This window comes from Dromiciops gliroides, chromosome 6, assembly GCF_019393635.1.
Source record: "Dromiciops gliroides isolate mDroGli1 chromosome 6, mDroGli1.pri, whole genome shotgun sequence".
NCBI lineage: Eukaryota > Metazoa > Chordata > Mammalia > Microbiotheria > Microbiotheriidae > Dromiciops > Dromiciops gliroides.
The window spans coordinates 103,414,627-103,441,784 of NC_057866.1; the positions used below are offsets into that span (position 1 = coordinate 103,414,627).

At 40.8% G+C, this 27,158-nt stretch overlaps 1 protein-coding gene across 1 annotated transcript in view; it reads right to left on the reverse strand.

Moving 5' to 3' along the window:
- The window catches only part of SYT9 (synaptotagmin 9), a 225,809-nt gene that overhangs the window by 29,060 nt on the left and 169,591 nt on the right, over positions 1–27,158 (reverse strand).

Consider the following 27,158-nt stretch of genomic DNA (forward strand, 5'->3'; position numbering starts at 1 on the left):
AGCCCTGATTCTTCAAAGATAATCTTTTAGATATTTGAAGATCATGATCACATAATTGTCTTTTGGCAGCCCTTTTTGGTTACTCACCTCATAAAGGAGAACTTACAAATGAGTCGTATTTAAAACATTTTTTTTTCCTGTAATTTGGATGTTTGGACATTTTCACATACAACTGATGTTCTTCATGGTAAATAGACTTCATGTTAGCCCACAGAAGTCTAATTAATTCATAGTTCAGTGGAAATACCATGCCTTTATAATGATAACATTATAGAGAAAACCAACTTTGAGACTCTAGAAATTTGATCAATACAAATGATAAATCACAAGTCCAAAAAATGAAGATGAAATATGCTATCTACCTTTTGACAGATAAAATGCAGACATATATTTTGGACATGTCCAATATGAGATTTTGTTTTTCCAGAAAATGCTGCTATGTATTTAGGGCTCTTCTTTTCTTTCTTTAAAAAAATTGCTCAACAAGAAGGAGGATGAATAGTGGGAAGGATAGATGAATAAACAAAAAATGTTTAATATGGCAAATACTAGAAAAATGAAATCTTATCCCTTTGTAATGAAAAATACTAGCAAACAAAACTATTACAATGTTAGTAATGGAAAAAAAAATGAAGAAACTGAGAAAATCTTTTGTTTATTTCCAGTATGGTACTTGTGTAAAGTCAGGTTTAATTGGAGGAGGTCAAAGGTTAAGAAGAGGTTCTAAAGGAGACTCTTTGGAATTTTCAAGGCCATAAGAAACTGATAGTTTGGTTCAAGAAGAATGAATCACTATTAGCAGTGCTCTAATAGATAGGAGTAATGATTATGGCTGATACATGTAATTGAATGAAGGAAAGAAGAGAGAATGACAAATAGAGAAAGACATATGTATATTCTTGTTAAAACAGGCAAAGAATTGACAGTAAGAGAAATGATTATTTTTCATTATATTAATAACAAATTATTAGATTAGGATTAAGGTTTTCCCTTTCTATTACCTCATTCAGAGACTAGCACTTGTAAGTCATTCAGCCGGTCTTTGAAGGATGAGGCTGATAGATGAGATTAGCCTAATCCTTGGGGTATATCTTTCATGATCTTGGGCAGACCCCACTCAACTAGGGGACCTTACTTCTGTTCAGAGTGATCTACAGAATCTAATCTAGGTGCATTCTAGTCCTAAAGCATTAAGCCCATGCCCTCTTACTCCTCAGTTACAGTCTAAGGGAACTTGCCTCATGGAGGAGAAAATCAACCAGAGTGGTTTCGGCAGAGACGAATCTCTTTGTCCAGATTGCTGGAGATACCTGAGTCTCATAATCAAGCCACATTCTCAGGAGGAAGAGCTAAAGACTTTTAACTCACCTCCTCATTATTTGTTCACCAATCAGGGTTGGTTTTCACCTATCAGGGGCACCTCCTTTTACAAAGGTACTTAAAGCATTCAGGGATCTCTATGGTTTTATCTTTGGTTACTGAGAGGAAGCACTGACCACCAATTTATTGATTATCAGCTAGCTTAATTATTAAATTGATTATTAATTATGTAGAAACTCTGTCTCTCTGGCTTTTCATCCTTCTCAAGAGGAAGGGAAGAAGAGACCCACTCCTCTTCTGAATTCTGTTTCTACCATGGACACAATCTTTTTTTTTTTTTTTTTTTTGCGGGGCAATGGGGTTAAATGACTTGCCCGGGGTCACACAGCTGGTAAGTGTCAAGTGTCTGAGGCCAGATTTGAACTCAGGTACTCCTGAATCCAGGGCCGGTGCTTTATCCATTGGGCCACCTAGCCTTCCCTATGGACACAATCATTGTTTTAGTGATTCAGCTTTGCAAGGTCACTAGCATCCTCAACTGCTCACTGTCATCCATCATTAAACGTTGTCTTTTCTGCCTCCACACTATCTCTTACACCTGACCCTTTCTCACCACTTCCATGATCACCAGTCTGGGTCAGGACCTTCTCACATCTTGCCTTCACTATTCAAATAACTTCCTACATGGTTTTCCTGCCACAAGGCTCTCCTCATGTCAATCTATCCCTCCCCTTGCTGCCAGTGATTTTCCTGAAACACAGGTCTGACCATGTCTCTCCTCTCCTAGTAAACTCTCATGTTTCTATCACCTCTAGAATGAAATAAAAACTCCTCTGTTTGGCTTTTGAAGTCCTTCACAACCTGACTCCATTCCATCTTTCCAGCCTTATTATACATTGCTCCCCTCCATGTGAAAGTAAAGGAAGGTAGAAGCAAGTTGCAGCCCTCTGTTTGTGAATATTGCATCTTAGTGAGCTGGGCTTTCTGATTCTTTATATACCAGTCTTTATATACCATCTTTGTTAGCTAACCTTTCATATGTGACAAGCTGGTCTCCCATTTAAATTGTAAACTCCTCTAACCCTGGGACCTTATGCTTCTTCCAAAGCATAAAGGAATAGCAAGTCATACATAATAGATTTGCACTTTCATGTGCAATCATCTTTTTAATTATATTATGTTATGGAAATGTTTGTTTTATTCCATAAATTAAAAATAAAATAAAACATCGGAAAGTCCAAAGCACAAGTTGGGAAGTAGGTATTTAGAAATGATGTTGACAGAGGGAAAATTGCTTAGGGCCAAATGAGTCATGCCCCTTCTGAAGACAGAATAAGCACACACTAGGTATTTTAAAACATGTATGCTGTTGAATTTATCTTTGAATCAACTGCTGCACCATATCTTTGAATAAACCTCATCAGGATAGATAAATTGTACGTGGGACTTTTATTTCATATATGAATGTAAATAATGGAGAGCAAGACTGAGAGAATGACTCTAGGTGACTTTCTTTACTTAGATCTATATATATCTATACATGCATCTGTATCTATCTATATATTGTAACGATTGGAATGACGCCACCTGCTGGAGACTTACTGTAGCAAAGCTCTGCCATGAGGAGAAGGCATCTGAGGGTAAGACATGTGGCTCTTTGGTGTCAGGAAGTGACGTTTGCTTGTGGGAGGAAGAGGGGGCGAGGCTAGCGCTCTTGCTCTCTTTCTTCAGGACTCTGAGAGTGGAGCTAGGAATGCTCTTTCCCTTTAATAGATAGATGAATCTAGGCCTTTCTCTCTTTACCATATTCTTTTTTTTTTTTTTTAGTGAGGCAGTTGGGGTTAAGTGACATGCCCAGGGTCACACAGCTAGTAAGTGTTAAGTGTCTGAGGCCAGATTTGAACTCAGGTATTCCTGAATCCAGGGCCGGTGCTCTATCCACTGCGCCACCTAGCTGCCCCTTTACCAAATTCTTATTCTCCTTAATAAATGCTTAAAAGTCTAACTCTTTTTTTTGGGGGGGGGCAGGGCAATGGGAGTTAAGTGACTTGCCCAGGGTCACACAGCTAGTAAGTGTCAAGTGTCTGAGGACTGATTTGAGTCAAGTGCCTGAGGCCGGATTTGAACTCAGGTCCTCCTGAATCCAGGGCTGGTGCTTTATCCACTGCACCAACCTAGCTGCCCCCTTAAAAGTCTAACTCTTGCTAAAGTTTATAATTTATTGGCGACCACTCATTAGATATTTTAGACAGTATAGCTAGAATTTTAGCCCCTTACAATATCTAGGTCCAGTTTCTCCCCAGTTTGATCCCTGATCAACCATTCCCTATTTGACATTTGGGTGTCCCAGAGACATCTCAAACTAAGCATGTTTGAAATAGAATGCATTATCTTTCCCCCTAAGCCCGCTCCCTTTCCCGAACTTCTCAGTTTCTGTCAAAGGCATCACTACCATTTTTGCAGCCCACCATGTTTGTGACCTGGGCATTGTTCTCACTCCTCACTCTTCTTCTGACTCTAACTCTAACCTCGATTTCTCACTGTCCCTCATGCCACGTGTCCAATCCATTGCCAAACCTTGCCATTTCTACCTTTGCGACATCTCTCACATCTGACCCCTTACTTTTGCTTCCACAGCTGCTAGTTCACACCCTTGTCACCACTCATCAAAATGATTGCAATAGCTTCCTAATTGGTCTCCTGTCTTAAATCTCTCATCACTATAGTCCATACCACCCACAGCTGACAAAGGTATTTTCTTTAAGTGCAGATCTGACCAACATCCCTTACTCAGTCTACTCCCCTGGCTTCCTATTCCCTCTAGGATAAAATATAAATTCCTCTACTTAGGACCAGGTTGTATAGGACTTTAAATACTAACCTGTCTTTCCAATGTCATTGGACATTATTCCTCCTTCACTCTATGTTTTTTTTTTTTTTTTAGTGAGGCAATTGGGGTTAAGTGACTTGCCCAGGGTCACACAGCTAGTAAGTGTTAAGTGTCTGAGGTCGGATTTGAACTCAGGTACTCCCGAATCCGGGCCGGTGCTCTATCCACTGCGCCATCTAGCTGCCCCACTCTATGTTTTAACCAAACAGTCTTCTCTGTTCTTCATGGATCCATCATCTCCAGTGTTTATGCTATTGTATTCATCATCTCACATACTTGGAATACACTATTTTCATGCTTCTGCCTTATAGAGTCTCTGTCTTTCTTTCCACATGAAACCTTTTGTTGTCCTTGCAACTGGTAGCACCCAAAATGCCTGTTATTTGTTATTTGATTTCACTCAATTATTTATTTAATTATTTTGTAGTTATTCACTTTATATTTATGCTGTATAAACATATACATACATATATGTGTGTATTGTCTCCCCGATTAAAACATAAATTTCTTGTAAGTAGGGATTATTTCCTTCTTTGTATTTATATATCCAGAGCCTAACCCACAGTAGAAGCTTAGTAAATGTTTGTTGATTGATTCACACACACACACACACACACACACACACACACACACACACACACACATGCACGCACGCACGCACGCACCCCACAGAGAAACACAAACACATGTAGAGAAAAGCACCCAAGTAATCATATTTTTCAGAGTTGTTCTGCTTTGCCAGAAAGTGGTCCCATCAGGTTTTTGGCCTTCTTCCACAACAAACCAACCAACCATCTCTACAATTAGATATAGAGTGTCAGACACACAACATACAATTCTGGGATCTCCCTGCTTTTACTTTCTGCCAATAGGAATCCTTACAGTTGGAGACAGGCTGGTCCCTTCATTAGGGCTGTCACCAAGAGCTATTGCCTCCCTGCCCCGTAGAATGCAATTGCCTTACTTTCCTGTTTGTTGTAACAACACTCCCATATGCACTGGAGGGTGGAGAATTGGGAGACTTGTATGTGTATATATATATATATATATATTTTGTGGGGCAATGGGGGTTAAGTGACTTGCCCAGGGTCACACAGCTAGTAAGTGTCAAGTGTCTGAGGCCGGATTTGAACTCAGGTCCTCCTGAATCCAAGGCCTGTGCTTTATCCACTGCACCACCTAGCTGCCCCTATTTTAATATTTTAAGTAAGGATTCCTTACCTGTTGCCCACAGACTCTTAAGGAGGTCTATGGATAGATTTCATGAGGTTCATGAACTTTGATAGGGAAATATCTAGATAGCTTCATTTCAATATATTTGGCTTCCTGCATAATCATATGTGTCTATACTCACATGTCATGGGATTTTATAGGAACATAAGACAATGGAAAATATCTGGACAAAATGAAGTCCTTAATATTCTATTTTTCTGTTGAGTTAAATAGTTTTTGTAATTGATCAATAAACAGTAAACACAGCGGGACTGTACTTCTCCATACCTCTCAGTCAATCCTGTTACTGTTAAGATGTGCTTTGCTCTGGAAAATTGTTTATGTATTTTCTTCAAGGATGGCTTTGCATTAAAGATAACACCTAAGCAGATGACTCTTATAAAGATAGAGATGAAAAACATAGGTACAAATACCCAACTTTTTTTTGAAAATACAATTCCCGCCCCCCGCCCCATGATCCCCAGTGATGCTGTGTGACTCTTGGTTTTTGTTTTGTTTTGTTTTGTTTTTGCGGGCCAATGGGGGTTAAGTGACTTGCCCAGGGTCACACAGCTAGTAAGTGTCAAGTGTCTGAGGCTGGATTTGAACTCAGGTACTCCTGAATCCAGGGCCGGTGCTTTATCCACTACGCCACCTAGCTGCCCCTCTGTGTGACTCTTGTTATGAATCTTGGAACATCATAATCTCTGAAGAATTAAAGTTGCAGGTGAAGAGATAAAAATATGTATGATCAAAAGAGGAGGTAGGATGGCTGAGCAGAAAGAGCCAGAGATGATAAATGGCTTGCCTGAGTATATTTATTCAAACATAAAAAGAGGAAGGTTTCCAGGACACTTTGAAGAACCTATGGGAGTACATGGACAGGAATCACAGAGGATGGGTTGTCATCTTCACTAATCAGGGAATATAGATGAAATCACAGATTCATTGAAGTGCAAGAAAACTATGTACATGGGTTGGTGCTGTAGTGCTGCCATGTTCTGTATCATATTTTTCTTTTTTTTTTTTGGTAAGAATACTCTCTGTGATTTGTTCCAGTCACTCAGTCAAAAAGGACACCTACTATGTGCCAGACACTATGCTAAGTGCCGAGGATACAAAGAAAGACCAAAGACAGTTCCTGCCCATGAAGAGCTCCTAGTTTAATCCTATTTTGGTAAATCTTTTCTTCCTCGAAAGATCTTGAAAATCAATTCCTGAGTGCATCTAAAATTGCATTAAGCTAAAGCTTAAGATGGATGGCTCAGCACATAGTAGGTGCTTAGGAAATACTTATTAAATCAGTTGATGCAAAAATGAAGTTTGTATTTCTTTCCAGCTGTTTCTGATAAACATTTCTCTTTTCATAAGGTTACAGTAAGTTTGAAACAAGGTACTGATATTTCAGGGCATACAATATACATACAATTCATGCCAATTTAGTTTTGTGCTCTTATCTCTATCACACAAAGAGAGACTGATTTGGGCTTTCTCAGAATTAGAATTTGGAGGGATAGAAAGAAAGAATTATAATATTCTTTATGCTTTGTAGTTTGGAGCCAGAGCCCTAATAACTTTTACTCCCCTCCCCCATGTTTTTTTAAAAAATAGAAAATCACTTTAAAACAACATTGACCTACCCAGTGATTCCTTCCAGTCACTTTAAATCAGGATTTTGCAAGCACTGTGCAAGCAAATTAGACAGTACATATTTCTTTTTTTCCCCTTCAAATTCTAGATCAAATCCTTGCTTTTTTGAGATCTTCATAGATCCTTTCCAACACATACATCTCTCTCTTAGCATACCAATCTTAGCATGGTGTAATGGAAAGTTTGTTACATTTTGACCCAGAGGACTTGGGTTGGGATCCTACTTATGCTGTTTGCCAGGTGTATTACATTGGTCAAGTCTCTTCCCTCAGTTTTCACATCTATGAAATCAGGAACCTTCAAGGTCCTTGGCAAGTTTTATAAGACGAGTTACTGATTGGATCATTCTTTTGGCCCGCAGTCACACTAAGCAAGCATTCTATCTATATTTGTGTTATAGTTGGTACCATCAAGTCAGGTCAAGTAAAAAAATAATTGATTGCAGGCTTGATAATGTGAATGATATGGTCTTGTTCCTTAGGAAACTTACAGTTGGGTTGGAAATATAGGACTAATTAACAACATTTTAATTGCTTCTCCCTTGAAATTAATTTGAACAAATTTTGTATTTCAGAGAAGTAGGGTGCTATACTAGATAGTATGCTGACTCTGGGAACAGGAAGACCTGGGTTCAAGGCCTGACTGACACATAGCAGGTGTGTGACCTCTGGCAAGTTACTTACCCTTTAAATACCATACTCTCTAAAACTATAAGTTGTAGAGGTGGTGCCAATCTACCTTTGTAGATGAAGTTTCCTCACCTGGGAGTTACCTATACTAATAGAACGCAGATGTAATCCCTATGCTTCAATCTTGTATTGATTTGTCTTGTACATGTTGCTTTCCCTGGTGGAATGAAAATTCTTTAAGAACAGTGGATAGAGGGGGCAGCTAGGTGGCGCAGTGGATAAAGCACTGGTCCTGGATTCAGGAAGACCTGAGTTCAAATTTGACCTCAGACACTTGACACAAACTGTGTGACCCTGGGCAAATCACTTAACCCTAATCCCTCCCCCCCGCAAAAAAAGGACAGCGGATAGAGCATGGGACTTTGAGTCAGAAAGACATGAGTTCAAATCTAGCTTCGGACACTTAGTAGCTATAACTTCTTACCCTTGGTAAGTCATTTAATCTCTGTCTCAGTTTCTACATTTGTAAAATAGACATAATAATACCACATACCTCCCAAAGGTGGTTGTGTGGATAAAATAAAATAAAATACCTTAGAAAGACCGTTAATATTATTACCACCATTCATTATTTTGATGTCTTCAGCACATAGCACAGTGCCTAGCACACAATAAATGTTTGTGAAACAAATGAAAGGCAGCATATGTGACTGGGTCTTTGAGAAGGAAATGACCCCACCACAGCCAGAGGGGGAGGTGTCTTTGTTACAATATGTGATAGTATTTAATTTGTAACCAGACAAGGTAATTTGATGCTGCTTTCAGAAAGCAGAAAATCAGATTTCCTCTGCTCTTCTCAAGCTCTAGAGCTCAGAATGATCTCTGTCCTCTTCATTTATCCAATTGTAGTTACCAGGAAAGAATAAAAACCTCCCCTAGACTTCCTGGGCTTTGCCTGACTAATTCCAAATTGATGAAGTGTGTGGCCTGGAGTCTGACCCTTAAGAGGGGCCTTTATGCACAGTCAGTTCAGGCTGGAGGGACAGCTGGGACTAGAGTGTCTTCCTGGTATCCATTCAATCAGGTTTATGATGATCCTTTAATGTTTTTATGTTTAATTCTCACTCAATTTGAATAGTGAACTCTCTGAGCCACAGATTTCTCCGCGTCGGACCGTTTTTGTATCTGAAAGTTCATGTGTGTGTTGGGGGTGGGGAAGAACTGATCAGTTCCGTTGGTTCTGTTACATGTATGTTTGTTTTCAATTTAAATCTAGGGCCCTGCTAGTGCCCATGGCAGGGCTCAGCAGGGCCAAAGCACTGTAATGCAAAGAACCCACTTCCCCGAATTAGAGGCCCTAGTCCCTTCCTATTAGAATCACAGTCGGGGCTGAGACTGGAGGGAGATAATAAGTGAGCTGATTACTTGAAAGTGACTGCAGCCTGCCTATAGCCCTGTGAGAGCTTTGATAAATGGGAATACTGCTTGGCAGGCTCAGGGAGACCTGACATTTTCTTCCCCCCAAAGATTTGGGGCCTCAAATTCAGACTAATTGGCTTTTTGTCAAGAGATTAGGTGGACTTAATTGAAAAAGGTTGAGCTGATCTGCCAACATTCATATGGCCTTGGACCCAGAGGTGAGCCTATCAAACATCACTCCTCTGACTGACTGACAGCAAAAAAAGGAAAAAAAAAAGAGTGTGTGTGTGTGTGTGTGTGTTTGCCTGCCTGTTCATGCATGAATAATGATGGAATACAGGAGAGAATGCATAAATGTGTACTAGAGTGTGTGTACTTGAGTGTAGATGTGTGTGTGTGTTTGTCTGCCTGTTCATGCATGAATAGTGATGGCATACAGGAGAGAATGCATAAATGTGTACTAGAGTGTGTGTACTTGAGTGTAGATGTGTGTGTGTGTGTGTGTTTGCCTGCCTGTTCGTGCATGAATAGTGATGGCATACAGGAGAGAATGCATAAATGTGTACTAGAGTGTGTGTACTTGAGTGTAGATGTGTGTGTGTGTGTGTGTTTGCCTGCCTGTTCGTGCATGAATAGTGATGGCATACAGGAGAGAATGCATAAATGTGTACTAGAGTGTGTGTACTTGAGTGTAGATGTGTGTGTGTGTGTACATACATGCATAAAAAGAGGCTAGAACCTGTTCTATTTTACACTGGCATGTTCTATGGATTTTTGTTTTAAGAATGTGGCTGCATTTTGGGGTTGGTTTTAAAACCCCTTTTTTGGTTGAATGGACTCCTTTGTGAGTCTGGTAAAACCTATGGACCCCTTAGCAGAATAATGACATAGATGGACAGCTTCTAGAGCTTATCTAGTGGTACACGAGTCTTAGAATCTGGAGGTGGACAGTGAACTGGGCCCAGAATTGAACAGAACAAAAAGAGTAAGCTTGATTGCACTTGGGAAATTATGTGATGGTTTTGATGAACCTGAAGTTTCTCCCTGAAACAAAGGTCCATCCTTTTAATACATATTTTTCCAGAGATGCTCTAAGACTGTGAATCATGCCATACCTACAATCTCTGAAGAATCAAGAGTGTGATTCACTCATAGGGCGAGGGAGAGACATAGTGAATATAATGAGGGTAGGGGATACTACTGGTGATGAATTATTTGTGTACAAGGGAGGAGAGTTTTCCCATGGCAGCAGGAATACTAGAAGATGACTCTGGCTTATGCCTGTTCCCTCTAGTGTTCTAAGGCTTCTTAAGACTTAACAAGACTTTGAGTCAGTCGGCATAGCCAGGTACAAGTTAACAAGAGGCATGAGGGGAACTATGTGCATTTATTCCTGGCTTGAGACACAGTGGAAGGTACTACAAGAAGCACACTGTCTACTTCCTGAAGTGAAGAAAAAATGAAAGGATCAAGGAGGAGTGTGGGGGGTGGAGGGAAGTCTCACAGCTGCCTGACAGTACTTTTGTGCACCAGCAAGATGCATAAACAGCTTGAGGAAGAATAGCAAAGTATTTAATTGGAAGAGAATGGCAAGGTAAATTTTTTTTTTTTTGCGGGCAATGGGGGTTAAGTGACTTGCCCAGGGTCACACAGCTAGTAAGTGTCAAGTGTCTGAGGCCAGATTTGAACTCAGGTACTCCTGAATCCAGGGCCGGTGCTTTATCCACTGCACCACCTAGCCGCCCTAGCAAGGTAAATTATAAAGTTGGGCAGTTTTTTTTCTTTTCTTTTCTTTTTCTTTTTGGTGAGGCAATGGAGGTTAAGTGACCACACAGCCAGTAAGTGTTAAGTGTCTGAGGTCCGATTTGAACTCAGGTCCTCCTGACTCCAGGGCTGGTGCTCTATCCACTGTGCCACCTAGCTGCCCCTAGTTGGGCAGTTATAACCTTTTTTTTTTTTTAAAGAAATGAGTGTTATCTCCCAGATTTGTACTGGTGGTGAAGGAAAGTTATCCCTAAAAAACTCATGCTTCATCTAGCTGAACCTGTGAAGTAGCTTCAAGGTAGAGCTGAGAATATGTTGACTAGTTCTGAGGTATGTGACTTAGGTGGCCTCACTTGAAGAGAGAAATGACACTCCTCTGATTTGTCAATGAGGCAAATGGTAGCAGGAAGTAACAAGAGGCTGGAACTCCAGCAGATCACAGCTCCAAAGCCAGAGGACAGTAGCAGTGGCACAAAGCTTCAGTGGATGACAGCTAAGAATTCTGACAGTAGCAGTATGTGATGAAAGAGCAGTGGATCGCATTGCTAGAGGGTGGAGCTTCAGTGGATGGTAGCGGCAGAGCAGGGGAGTCATAGGATCATGGCAAGGAGCTGTGGGAAACGGAACCGATACCTATAGTGAGTCTCAGATGGTTGGCTGAGACACAGGACCATGAGAACTCAAGCAGGGCATTGCATGTTTTTCTCCCCTGTCATTTTCTTTGATAATATGTTCCAATTAAATGCTTTTAGTTCCTGAGCAGTCTGTTAGTACTGTCAGCATTGGAGAGGGGCTTAAGCTATAAATTTCCTGACCCTACACATCAAACCCAAGTAACATAATTCTGGATTTGAGTCAGGTATCTGTTATATACAAAAACTTGGCATTAATGATATGCACAGTGGCTCCAGTTTAATAAAGGGTTAATAAATACATTACTTTTAAATGGACATTTTTGTTTTGGTAGGGCAATGAGGGTTCAGTGACTTGCCCAGGGTCACACAGCTAGTAAGTGTCAAGTGTCTAAGGTCTGATTTGAACTCAGGTCTTCTTGAATCCAGGGCTGGTGCTTTATCCACTGCACCACCTAGCTGCCCCACTAAATGCATTACTTATAGATATCATTTAAGAAGTATATGAAATGGGGGCAGCTAGATGGCACAGTGGATAGAGCACCGGCCCTGGATTCAGGAGGACCTGAGTTCAAATCCGGTCTCAGACACTTAACACTTACTAGCTGTGTGACCCTGGGCAAGTCACTTAACCCCAATTGCCTCACCAAAAAAACCAAAACAAAACAAACAAAAAAAAGAAGTATATGAAATGATTGAGAGAACTGGAAAGCATTCTGGTGGAAATTAGGTTTAGACCAACATCTCAAATCTTTCATCAATAAGATCTAAATGGATATATGGCCTCGATAGAGTCATATCATGAACAAATTAGAGGAGTAAGGAAGGAGATGTGTTTCACAGTTATGAACAGGAAAGAGTATATAACCAAAAAAGGGATGGAGAAGATTACAGATGACAAGAGAGATAATTTTCATTACATAAAACTTTTACCCAAACAAAATTGATGTAGTTAAAATTAGAAGGCAAAGTTAACTGAGGAAAACATCTTTGCAAAAGTTTCTCTGATAAAAATCTGATATCTAAAATATATACAGAAATAATTCAAATATATGTGAGAATTGGAATGGCACCCCTGCTGGAGAGATTCTGTAGGGAAGCTCCACCCTGAGGAGAAAGCACATGATTTAGAGACCATGTGACTTTAGTGTCTAGAAGTTACATCTATAGAACCACCTGTGGGACTTGTCAATCAAAGCTATCAGCCAATTAGCTTGGAGCTGTGTGTGTAGACAGCCCTGCTTCCTGTTTCACAGATGGCTTCTGGGAGAAACCATTGAGGATTGGCCTCTTTTCGTCTGGCAAATGAGCATGGAGGCAGATGGAGAACTGGGGCAGGGGCGGGGCCCTCTTAGTCATTCGGACACTGGCTTGGTGGTGAGATATTTCTTGTGGGCTGCTAGGAAAGGAAATTGCGTTCTTTCTCTCTGGCTATACTGAATTAGATCTGAACTAGGATTTCCATGCTATAAGGAATCTGTTCTCAATCTCTCTCTCTTCACTAACTTATAATATATATTTTAATAAATCTTTAAAAGCCTAAACTCTTGTTGAATTTATCATTGATTTTAGCCAGCTTCCCCCCAAGACTGGGGGGGTGATTAGAACCCACAATTTAGATTTTAAACAACACATATATAAGAATGAGAGTCACTCCCCAATAAAGAAACAATCAAATTCTATGAACAAATGATTTTGAAAGGAAGAAATCCAAACTGTCAATAGCAATATATAAAAAACCCAAACAAAACACCCATTCTGAATTTCTAATGATGAGAGATATATAAATGAAAATAACTCTCTGGGTTATGCCACATCCATCAGGTTGGGGAAGATTACAAAAAAAAGGAAATGACAGCTACACTAATGTACTGCTAACATAGCTGTGAATTGGGTCAACTACAGACCATCTAATGAAGCTCAAACCTAGAAAAAATGTGGAAATAGAATTATTTTTTTAAATTTAATTTTATTTTTTGGTGAGGCAATTGGGGTTAAATGAGTTGCCCAGGGTCACACAGCTAGTGAGTGTCAAGTGTCTGAGGCTGGATTTGAACTCAGGTCCTCCTGAATCCAGGGCCAGTGCTCTATCCACTGCGCCACCTAGCTGCCCCCGGAACTATAATTCTAAAGTCACTAAATTATACCTATCCTTTGACCCAACAATACCACGAGTAGGTACATATATCAAAGAAATCAAAGGAAAAAGGAAAGAGCTTATATGTACAAAATATTTATAGCAGCACTTTTTGTTATGGCACAGAGCTGAAAATTAAATTGGTGCTGATCAATTTGGAGAATGGCTGAACAAATTATGGCATATGGATGTATGGTATTTGATTTCAGGGTAAGAGATGATGAAAGGGACTATTTCAGATAACCATGGGAAAATGTAAATGAATTGATACAGTGAAATGAGCAGAACCAGGAAAACAATTTGTACAATAATTGCAATATTGTAAAGAAAAAGAACTTTGAAAGACTTACAGACTCTGATCAATATTGTGACTACTCTAGAGGACCAGTGATGACATATGTTACCCACTAACTGAAAATGGGGGAGGACTTGAAGGACAGATTAGGATACTTTTTCAGACTTGGCCAATATATGGATCTTGCTTGACAATGCCTGTTTGTTATGAGAAAAAAATTCTTTCCCTAAATATGGGGGGATTTGGGAGAGAGGTGAAGACTAGGCACAGGGAGACAAAAACAAAAGAGGGAACAAAAAGGGTTGTTTTTTGCATTAAAAATTGCCAAAACAATAGAAGGAGGTTCCAGAGACTAAAAAAGTACTGAAAAACAAGATGACTTTGAAGCAAAAATGATGATTTATTCTATTCTTTTAGAAACGCAAAGGTATATGTAACAAAGATTCACAGTTTCCTGCATAATATTTTTCCTGTCCTTTTGTGTATATGGAAATGAATGGTGGGTGGCCTTCCTTTGGAGAATTTATAGGATTTGGCTGAGAGTTCCATAGGAATAGAAGGCATGGATAGGTTGCCATTTGCATTGTTGGAGTACCCCTATTTATTTATCACAGATCCATTGAATGTATTCTTTTTTGTGGGGGGGGGCAGGGCAGTGAGGGTTAAGTGACTTGACCCGGGTCACACAGCTAGTCAGTGTCAAATGGCTGAACCCAGATTTGAACTCAGGTCCTCCTGAATCCAGGTCCGGTGCTTTATCCACTGTGCCACCTAACTGCCCCACTGAATGTATTCTTTTTTTTTTTTTGTGAGGCAATTGGGGTTAAGTGACTTGCTGAGGGTCACACAGCTAGTAAGTGTCAAAGGTCTGAGGCCGGATCCGAACCCAGGTCCTCCTGAATCCAGGGCCGGTGCTCTATCCACTGCGCCACTTAGCTGCCCCCCCACTGAATGTATTCTTAAGGGAATAAAGGTTTATTCTTATCTTCTTCTACTTCCCCAGACTCAGTTTTCAAGAAGAGGGGTGGGCATATGCCTTATTTGCCTTTTCCACTCTTAGACCATTGCTCTACTACTATCCTTCAATGGCCTTCCCCCTTTGACTTCATAGTATCACAGAATTAGAGATTTCAGAGGGATTTTATTAGCCTCCATCCATGATCATGATCCAACCCATCCGTGGAAGGAATCCCCACTAGAACATACTTGACAAGTGCGTGTCCAGTCTCTGTGGGAAGATTTTCAAGGAGCAGAGGTCTCAGGGTAGCCCGTTCCACATTTAGACAGCTCTACTTGTTAGGAAGTTTGTCTTGACATCAAGCCCAATGTGCCCACAACTCTGCTTCTGCCCATTGCTTTTGTTTCTGTGCTCTAGGGCCAAACAGGACACTTCTGGCCCCTCTTCCCCGTGACAGCCCTTCACATTCTTGAAGAGAGCCATCCTGCCCCGCTTGAGTCTTCTCTTCTCCAGGCTAGACAACCCAGTTCTTTCACTGATCCTCTCAAGTCACAGATTCAAGGCCCTTCAGCATCCTGGTTTTCCTCATCCAGACAGTCCAACTTAACATCCTTCTTAAATGGTGGTGCCCAGAACCAAACAAAATACTTAGAGGCATCTGGTGGCTCAGTGGATAAAGTAGGCCTGGAATCAGGACAACCTGAGTTCAAAGGTGGCCTTGGATACTTACAAGCTATGTTACCCTGGGCAAGTTGCTTAATGCCTGCCTCAGTTTTCTCAACTATAAAATGAAGATAATAGTAGCACTTACCTAACAGGATGGTTGTGAGCACTTAGCAAAATGCTTGGCACATAGCAAGTAATATATGCATACTTATTTCTTCCCCCATACCCAGTCCACCTGAGGTCTGTCTGATGAGAGCAGGGTATGGTGGGACTTATAGCTCCTATTCCTGAAAGTTGTACCTTCTTACTGGGGCCCAAGATCACATTAGCTTTTTTTTTTGACTGACATCATACTGCTGACTCATATTGAGCTTGCAGTCCACTAAACACCCCAGATCTTTTTCAGATCCACTGCTTTCTGTTTTCTCTTTCTCTCTCTCTTTCTTTTCTTTCTCTCTTCTTCTTCTTCTTCTTCTTCTTCTTCTTCTTCTTCTTCTTCTTCTTCTTCTTCTTCTCTCTTTTTGTGGGGCAATGAGGGTTAAGTGACTTGTCCAGGGTCACACAGATAGTAAGTGTCAAGTGTCTGAAGCTGGATTTGAACTCAGGTTCTCCTGAATCCAGGGCCCATGCTTAATCTACTGCACCACCTAGTTGCCCCCTCAGATCCACTGCTTTCTATCCCATGTCTCTCCCCTTTTATATCGGTGAAATTATTATTTTTTTGTATCCAAGTGCAAGACTTTACATTTATCCCTTTTGAGTTTCATCTTATTAGATTCAGCTCAATAATCCAGCCTTGTGGTTGTCAAATTGTGATCAGACCTCTTTGGTGGATCCATGAATTAAAACTTTTTTTCTTGATAATGCCAAAGCATTTAAATTTCTAGAATTTTAAATATTAATAGCTGTAAAACATATAAACAGAAACTATTAGGGTTCTTAATAAGTTTTAAAAGTATAGAGGGGTCCTGAGACCCCTCTACTACTGCTACTCTGGCCTATTAAGATACTTTTGTATTCAATTCTATCATTCACTGTATTAGCTACTCCTCATGACTTTGTATCACCTGCAAATTTGATAAGCACATGAACTATGCCTTTAAGTCATTGATAAAATTGTTATTCCAGCACATGGCCAGGTTCAGAACACTGGGGCCCTCTGCTAGATACTTCTTGCCATGCTGATCTTGAGCCATTAATAACTACTCTTACTTTTTTTTTTTTTGGTGAGGCAATTGGGGGTTAAGTGACTTGCCCAGGGTCACACAGCTAGTAAATGTTAAGTGTCTGAGGCTGAATTTGAACTCAGGAATAACTACTCTTTGAGCCAATTTGGAATCTCTTTGTATTATTTTCTAATCTATATCTTTCCATATTCACCTAAATAATATGAAATTCTTCTCTTTAAAGTAATAAATATTTTTATTTTTAGTTTTGGGTTCCAATTTTTATACCCCCTCCCCTCCCTCCCCTCGCCCCTCCTTGAGGCAATAAGCAATCAGATATAGGTTATACATGTACTATTATGTAAAACATTACCATATTAGTCATTTTGTATAAGAAAATCTGAATAAAAGAAAAAACAATGAAAGAAAATAAAAAATAGCATGCTTCAGTCAGTGTTCCATAAATATCAGTTATCTTTTGGGAGGTGGATAGTATGCTTCATCATAATTTCTTTGGCATTGTCTTGGATCATTGTGTGTGTGTGTGTGTGTGTGTGTGTGTGTGTATTAACAGAACCCTTTATTGAATACTGGGAGACCCTCATTCCTGTGGGATGGTCATGGGGAAAAGGGGTCCTGGGTTTTAAAGTAGTTTGGAGGGAGTGAACAGCTTCATGTTCTTAGTGCTGTGACTGCAGCCCCGTGGGAGGATCTGTCTTGGGGAGTAGGGAGGGACAGTATCAGGCCACGGGAAAGAAGTGAGGCAGCCTCTTGTGGTAGATCTCTTCATCCTTTTTCAGGAACACACAGATGATCAATCGATCCACCTTGTCCTTGTGTTCTTCTAGCCATTGTTGCAGGGTGCCCAGAACGACCTCAGCTGCGGCCTCACTGGGGTATCCAAAGGCCTCCATGGAGATGCAAGGGAAGGCCACTGATCTCAGGTGGTTCTCAAGTGCCAGATGCTGGTTGTTAGGGTAACAGTTATGCAGCTCCTGGACCTGGCTGGGGCTGGGGTCTCCCTGAGTGATGTGCCCCATGGTATGGATGACATACTTGGTGGCCAGGTGGTAGCCCCCCCGTTACCTTGGCTTTGCCTGTCTCACAGCTGTGAAGAGTGAGGCACTCCTTGGATCATTGTGTTGTTGAGAATAGTTGGCATTCACAATTTTTCATTAAACAATATTGCTGTCTCTGTGCACAATGTTCTCTTGGTTCTGCTCTCTTCACTATACATCATTTCATACAAGTCTTTTCAGGCCTTTCTGAAATCATCCTGCTTGTCATTTCTTATAGCACAATAATATTCCATCACCAGCATATACCACAACTTTTTTAGCCATTCCTCAAATAATGGGCATTCCTTTGATTTCTAATTCTTAGCCACCACATAAAGAACTACTACAAATATTTTTGTACAAATAATTCTTTTTCTCTTTTTGGGGATGTCTTTGGGATATAAACCTAGCAGTAGTATTGTTGGATCAAAGGGTATGCACAGTTCTGTAGACCTTTGGGCATAGTTACAAATTGCTTTCCAGAATGGTTGGATCTTTTCACAACTCTGTCAGCAATGGATTAGTGTTGCAGCTTATATGAAATTCTTCTGAAACTTTTTTTTTGCAGGGCAATGAGGGTTAAGTGACTTGTCCAGGGTCACACAGCTAGTAAGTGTCAAGTGTCTGAGGCTAGATTTGAACTCAGGTCTTCCTGAATCCAGGGCTGGTGCTTTATCCACTGTACCACCTAGCTGCCCCCTTATATGAAATTCTTTAACCAAAATCTTTGCTAAAATCTAGGCAAATGATATCACAATATTCTCTTTACCTACTAATTAAGTGTTCTTGTCAACAAAATCAAGGGAAACGAGATTAGTTTGGCATGACCTGTTCTTGATGAAGCCATGTTGGCTCTTTGTAATGATCATTTTCTTTTCTATATGTTCCCTAGTCATTTCTTTTTTCTTTTTTTTTTGGTGGGGCAATGGGGGTTAAGTGACTTGCCTAGGGTCACACAGCTAGTAAGTGTCAAGTGTCTGAGGCCAGATTTGAACTCAGGTCCTTCTGAATGCAGGGCTGGTGCTCTGTCCACTGAGGCACCTAGCTGCCCCCTAGCCATTTCTTTAATGATCTGTTCTAGAATTGTCCTAGGAAAAAACAGTCAAGCTCTCTGGACTATACTTGGAAAAGCATTCTTTTCTTTTCGTGAAAATGAGACATTTGTCTTTCTGCTATTCTGTTTCACCTCTTCCCTTTTCCTTGATGTTTCATCTATTTGACAGTGGCTCAGGAATCAGATCTGCCAATTCTTTCAGAGCACAAAGAAGATCATCTAGGCCAGATGACTTGAATTCATCAAGGGGTGGCTTGGTGCTCTCTTGCTCTCTCCTAACATATCTTCGGTATCAACTCCTTGTTAGTCATTTTAGTTCTGTCATTTATGATGTAAAGGTCATTTTCCTTTGCAAAGAAAACAGAAAAGGAGGATGGAGCTGTTTTCTCTTTTCTCTGTAGTTTTTATCATCCCATCCATCCCAAGCAAAGATTCCATCCCTTCTTGGATCCTCCTTTTTTTTTTCTTCCAATACAGTTAAAAACAACCCGAAATCTTTTGTTTTCCTTAGCTTACCTTGCCAGAGTCAGATTGTTGTGAATATCACCATTCCTGCCGTTATTTATGGAGGACTGTACAATACGCTTCCATTCATCCTCTGTTACCTGGAATCCATGCAGTTTGCTTGTAACATTGCTGCCCCATCTTTATTGTCATTATCTACTAAATGCCAGGTCATCTCCCATTTTTTAAAAGTTCCAAATAACTGTCCTTATTTGGTTCACTGTCTTCCTCTTGAGCTTATTATTACACATCGTTCCTCAGGGCTTCAATAATCATGCTGATAACTTCTGTATCAACCTGATGTATTTCAACTTCCTTTAGGCCAATGACCTTCTTGAACCTAATTCACCCAAATGCCAGCATAGCCATACCTTATACCACATTTGAGATCCAGGTCTCATCTGACAGTAACCTTCTGCCCTTCTACTTCTCCCACTTTCTCCCCATAGCAATCTGGCTGTTCAGATACATGAGTCAGGCCACTAGGTGTTGTAGTTGAGCCAAGGAATATTACCCAGACACTTCAAACCAAATCAACAGCTTTCCTGGAGAGAAAAAAGGAAGTGGAACCAGGGCCACTTCTTGCAGTGTAGTTTCCTCCTGGATCTCCAAATCTAAGATCCATGGTGAAACTGCCATCGTTGGATCATTTCCCAATTAGGAAATGGGTACTTTCTATGGCAGATTATCCTGCTAGTCTGTGGATATGGGCTTTTAAAGAAGAGACACAATGACTCAGCACAATCAACACAATGGGAGTGATCCAACAGAAGGAGGGAATGACATCTTAAACAGATTTTTGAAAGATCACAGCAGGAGGGAGAAAAAAATAGAGGAAAGTCAGGGAACATAAAATGATCTAATGCTTCCAAAGCAATAGGTAGCCCATCACAAAATAATTGCCGGGGTTGGACCTTTGAGCTATCACATTCATTCACACTAACTTTTCTCTTTGCCCTCAAAAGGGCCTTGGGTCCTATAATCTTTTTCTATTTTTGTAGTCTCAGTTACCTTACTTTTATCTCCACCCCATCCTGACTCCATTGTCTATCACTTTAAGACTGCAATAGATACTGCTCCAGACCCTCTTACCCCACTAACCTTCCTTCTGTTGTGATTCTCCAGCCTTGGAGTTTCACACTGCATGGCATGAGAACTCTACTCCCTTTACCACCATGGTCCCATTGCCTTTGTCCTCACCTGGAGTATGTCTTTCCTCATACTGCCACCTCTCCTCCTTGGAGGGGGAGGTCCTAAGCATTAGTGGTGAATTGTCAACTGAGTCATGGTAGGTCTCCCCAGCTACTGATATGAAAATATTTGATCTGTCCTAGGGGTCACTTTATGCGTTCATGGGAGATTCCTATGACATTTCTTCTACTTATTGGGAGGAATAGAGAGACGGTCTCTGTCTCTGGTCTCACCTCTCTCCTGGGAAAAAATGTCACTTGAAATGTTTATGGAAAAAAGGGAAGGAGAGATTGAAGATAGACAATAGAGCAGATAACTCCTAGAACAAGGATCTAATGGAGATAAGGAGTAATGGAATAAAAATTACTGGCAGAGGCATTAGACATAATGAGTATTGGACATATCTCCTGTTAGTGGAGGGAAGAAGGAAAAAGCGGGCAATAATTCTAAGAAGACTAAGAATAGATGAGATGGGTTGAGGAAATTCACATCTTATGGTCTCAGGCATTTCAGTGAAATAGGAAGCTAGGTGGTGGTGTGAGTGGGGAATAAAGGTTCAGTTGAAGTTGAGAGAGGGGAAAAATGTCCTTGGAACAGTCTCTAATGGGAATAAGACAGGGAGTTGATATGGACAGAATAGAATTGTCAAGCATTAGGGAATTCCTAGCTGAGGTCAGGAATTTTCATTAGCTGATTTTTGATCAGTTTCATGACTTTGTCTAATGTTGTCCTGAAACTGGAGCAAGGCCATGTATACTGGATCATAAGACCTCTGGAATGTTGATTACTAAATCCAGTATGAAAAAAAACACAGCAGTTAACTAAAGCAGCCTCTTAATCTTGGTTGTTCCACAAGGAGACAATCCAGAGATGAGCATTCAGAGGTCTGCAATAACTGAAGGTGGGGGCTGTGGTAGGTGGGGAGTGATATATAGATTCTAGGGCAGTAGTTAAAAGGCTTAGTGTGAGCGAAGCAGGTTTAATTATAGAATCTTGTAGCCAGAGTGAATGAATGAGTAAATGAAAAGCATTTATTTGAGTGCTTACTATGTGCCAAGCACTGTGCTAAGTGCTTGAGACATAAATACAAAAGCAAGCTAGTCCTTCTTTTCAATGAGTTTATGTTCTAATAGAGAAAGCAACACATATAGAAGAGTTATAGCCAAGGAAAGAAGTTATGGTCTGGAAAATTATAAAGATAGGCAATGAGCATGCAAATTAATTTTCAATTGGATTAAAATTCTCAAAGCAAGAGGCGAGTGGCAGCAAGGGTAGGGTAAAGAAGAACCTGCATGATCCCAAGGAGAGCCAAGCACAGTGGCTTAGATTCCTCCTGGTTGGATGCTCTCTGGAGTTCCAGTTGGGAGAATGGAGTGGCAGCAGAAGTCAGGGTGGAGAGAATGGAATTTGAAAATTCCAAATCTTAGAGGTGATACAATGCCAAGAGAGGATGAAGTCAAAGGTACATTCATGTTGATGTCTTTGGTGTCATGTTGGTACCCCACTGGAATGGAGCAGATTTTTTTGAGTGAAGAACAAACTACTTTATGGTTAGGTTGTTCACTCTGGGGTAGTTCCTCAACTCATCTTTTCATGTCTTCTTGCCTATTTTCCTCCCTTAGAAAGGAAGAGAACAAAACAAACTTTTAAGTGACTACTATGTGCCAGGCATTGTCCTAAGTGATTTGTAAGTATTACCTCATTTGATCCTCACAACAACTCTGGGAGGTAGGTACTATTAATTTTTCTCATTTTATAAATGAGGAAACTGAGACAGCTAGGGGTTAAATGACTTGCCTAGGGTCATAGCTAGTAAGTGTCTGAGGCCAAATTTGAACTCGGGTCTTCATGATTCCAGACCCAGTGCTTTAATCTACTCTACCACCTAACTGCCATTAGATACAGTTTTTCAGACCATCTGGATGTTTCCTCCACCTTTTAAAATTTAAGTTTTTTATCAGATTGCCATTTAAAAAAATCTTTGACACCGACTAAGATAGGGCAGTAGAGAATCAAGTGCCTGTAAAAAAGAGCCTGAGTTGATCAAGATAGATTCTATGTATCATACACTCAATTTCTGTACTGCTTTAGTTACCACTACAAACAGGTTGGGTGTCCCTGCTCACCAATCTAACTCTTGTCAAGACATAGCTTAAGAGCCACTGCCTAAATAAGAGTTTTCTGAATCCCACTAATTGTCATTGCTTCTCTTCTCCAAACAATTTCATATTAACTTTGTGTGTATGTACACACACATACATATTTCCCAGCCTAATCTCACAGATGCTAATTGAGGCTGAAGGAGTTCTCCCTGCTTTCCTCCAACAGGGACCCAGATGGGGCCGGTTAAAGGCAGAAACTTCCAATCAAACTACAGATCCCCAGGCTCTGTCGGTCATAGGCTAGGCAAAGGAATAGGTTTGGCAACAATAAACTCTGGCCAGCTGGACTTGACTGCTGGACAATTTTTCTTGTCAAGTGATGTTATCTGGGTCTGTGGTTTAAATCCAAACATTCCTTGAGCCAAAGCTCCACACATTCCTGAATGAGGCAAAGCTGGCTTGATGATTCTTTGCTAATTGGGTACCATGCAGTGATGGGTTACCCCTTTGATAGAAGAAACATATGACAAGCCAGGCACCGCATTAGGCACTGAGGACACAAAGGCAAAGGGAAAACAGTTTCTACTTGTCAACAAAGTTGACAGCTAAGTCTTTCCTTTGTCCAAGGGTCTTTTTTGCCTGTCAATTGACTCTTTTTGCCTGGGTTGTGACTTCCAGTAGAAACAGTATGTACATAGATAAACTTATCATCTACACACATATACATGTGCATGTACAGTATACCTATACACATACACAATACACACATACATACATACATGTATATGTGTGTGATAGAAGACAATTCTCTGCTTTAGCACAATCAAATATCAGACAAGAGGTCATGAATTTCTTGAGGGGCATTAGGGATGGAGGGGAAAACAACTACTTCCCCGGATAGAATCTTTGTATCAAAGGCAGGCTTCAGATGTGCCCCATTAGAGCCTAGACCTGTGGCTGAACATTCCCCCTCATTTTAGGGACTTCCCCCCTCCTACCCCAGGTTTGACCCAGAGGAGCCTATGCAGGGGATGTGTCTTGTTCCATTCGACCTATTTTGAGTTTTGTTAACATCTCAAACTCAGTGTCAGAAACATAACTCATTATCTTTCTCCCTCTAAACCCACCTTTCCTCTATGTTTCTCTATTTCTGGTGAGAGCTTCCTCTCCTATTTATTGGGTATTGAAAACCTAGGGTCATTACTGATTCTTTCCTCATCCTCATGCTCCACATCCAAGTCCTATTGAGCCTCTACCTCTGTAACATATCTCACATTCACATCATTCTTGCCTATTTGTGTGCCTATTCCCCTGTTTCGGGCCATGATCACTGCTTTCCCGGATTATTGCAATAGGTTTTTAATTGGTCTCCCTGCTCCCAGTCTCTCCTCTTTCCAATCCATCCTCCACATAGCTGTCAAAACAATCTTCCTAAAACAAAAGACTTATCACGATATGTCCTTCTTAAGAATCTTTGGTGAATTCCTATTGCAACAGATGTTCTCAAACTTTTTTTGTGTGTGGGCCCCTTTGGCAGTCTGGTGAAGCCTATGACCCCCTTCTCAGAATCAAATGCATAAGTAAAACACACGGGGTTACAAAGGAAACCAATTATATTGAAATACAGTTATAAAATATTAAAAATGTTCACAGGTTAAGAATCTTTCCTTTAGGATAAAATATAAACCTCTTGGTCTGGGACTTAAGGCCCTCCATAATCTCATTCCTTTCTGCTTTTCCAGCTGAATCTTATATTCATCTAATTTTATAATTGGTACCATTTCTCACCTGGTAAGGGTGGTGGTCCCGGGCATCCTCCCCCAAGGTCCCACTGCCTCGGAACCTATTGCATCACCCGGAGGCTATAACTAGCTCTGCTACAAGTCACTACAACAATGCTGAAGTCCACCATTGCTGCCAAGGGTCCAGGAACCTCATCAGAAACGTCATCATCCTGCAAGATCACTTCCGTTTTCGTGTTCACACCTCATGGGCACCCTCTGCCCCTCAGATCGGAGGGTAGAACAAAGAGCTCCTCCCCCACCCAGGATAACCATTTCTTCACTTCCCTAAGCTGCAGTCCTTTGGACTTCTCTATCATTCCCCGATGCAGGCTACTTATGTTGCCCCCTGTTTTTGAACTTCTCTTCGTATGCTGTATGTTGTCTTCCCTCACTGGATTGTAAACTTGCTGAGGGCACGGACTATGTCTCTGTTTTTGTATTTAGATTTCTAGAGCTTTGAACAAGGCCTGGAACATAGTAGGTGCTTAATAGATGTTTATTGACTAACTGACCTAACAAGTCTATGCCTGAACTTGGAATTCCCCCTTCTCTCTTCTTACCTGGAATATCCTCCCTTCTCACCTTCTTTCCCCTCTTGGTTTCCTTTAAGAGTCTGCTTGGGGCAGCTAGGTGGCACAGTGGATAGAGCACTGACCCTGGAATCAGGAGTACCTGAGTTCAAATCCGGCCTCAGACACTTAACACTTATTAGTTGTGTGACCCTGGGCAAGTCATTTAACCCCAATTGCCTCACTAAAAAAAAAAAAAAGAAAGAAAGAAAAAAAAGAGTCCGCTCAAATGGGGGTAGCTAGGTATTCAGGAGGACCTGAGTTAAAATCTGGCCTCAGACACTTGACACTTACTAGCTGTGTGACCCTGGGCACCCTCATTGCCCACCCCCCCCCCAAAGAAAGAGTTTGCTCAGATGCTACTTTCTACAAGGTGGGATCTTTTCTTGAACCCACCTGTTAACATTTTCTTTCTTTCTTTCTTTCTTTCTTTCTTTCTTTCTTTCTTTCTTTCTTTCTTTCTTTCTTTCTTTCTCTCTCTCTCTCTCTCTCTCTCTCTCTCTCTCTCTCTCTCTCTCTCTCTCTCTCTCTGGAAGGGCAATGAGGGTTAAGTGACTTTCCCAAGGTCACACAGCTAATAAGTGTCAAATGTCTGAGGCTGGATTTGAATCCAGGTCTTCCCGTATCCAAAGCCAGTGCTTTATCCACTGCACCACCTAGCTGCCCGAACATTTTCTTTTGATTTATCTTGTTTCTTATAACATTGTATAGACTGTATCCCCTTGCCCTTGGGGGCAGTGACTATTTTGTTGTTTTCTTTGTGTCTCAGACACTTAGTATTGTTGTTCTTTGTATTCCATGTTTGAAGAGAACCAAAATGACATCACAATGGCCATGTACAGTGTGTCCGATCATACCAATACAAACTTGGAAGACTCTACCACTGATTGGGTACAAATAGTCCATATACCCATTTGGGAAGGAGATGTCTCTAAATCTGCACATCTCACAGTTCTTTTGAGCTACTGCAATTCTTCTTTGCTCATAGAGCATAGCACCTTCTTTGATGAGGGGATGCTATGCTGACTGATCCTGTGCCAGTGTCTCCTTTCTTTGTCTCATAGTTGGTACCAAAATTCTTCAGACAGACCTTGAGAGTGTCCTTGCACATAGTCCATGTTGAATACAGCTTTGTGACACAGTGGATAGAGCACTGGGCTTGGGGTCAAGAAGACCTGGGTACAAATCTAGCCTCATACACTTACTAGCTGTGTGACCCTAGTTAAGTCATTTATCCTATGCTTGCCTCAGTTTCTTCAACTATAACATCAAGATAATAATAGTATCTACGTCTCAGGGTTGTTGTGAGCATCAAATGAGATATTTTCAAAGTGCTTAGCATAATGCCTGGTACATAGTAGGCACTATATAAATGTTATTATTATTTATGTGGTTGTTGAATGAATCAAACCCAGTTGGCAGAGGTCATGGTCATATGATTCCATGGATACTGCTTCTAAAATGGGAAAAAAAGTTATTTTATCTAAAAAAAGTGGAATTCTCAGTATATGTAAGTCACCAGGGTTGAAAGGAAAATTCTATCAAATAGAGATCCTTTCCTATGGGAAGCCCCCACAACCATGAAAAATCTATAGCAGTTCCAGGGATCCATTGGGTTTTCTTGTCAATTTATTGTGGACTTTGCATCACTGACTTCCTCCTTTATCCAAATTCTGAAAATTTACAAGAATTTCCAGAGACCAAACACAGCTGCAAATAACAGGAATGTAAGAAGCACTTCAAGGAAGGCCACCAAGAACCTTCACACTTACAAATGAATACATACCTTATTCCTCTAGCATCTGCACAAACCTCACCTGGGAAAGTCCCCTAGAAATGGGAGGCAATGACCAGGACTTACTACCAGCTCAGCTGAAGGAGAACTGATATGGGGCTACAGATCTGGATAATGGGCCATAGGAGGTTGAGCACATCAATCCTGCCCATTATCTGTGGCCAGTCAGTGTAATAGAATATGATATATATATATATATATATATATATATATATATATATATATATATATATATATTTTTAGTGAGGCAATTGGGGTTAAGTGACTTGCTCAGGGTCACACAGCTAGTAAGTGTTAAGTGTCTGAGGCCGGATTTGAACTCAGGTACTCTTGACTCCAGGGCCGGTGTTCTATCCCCTGCGC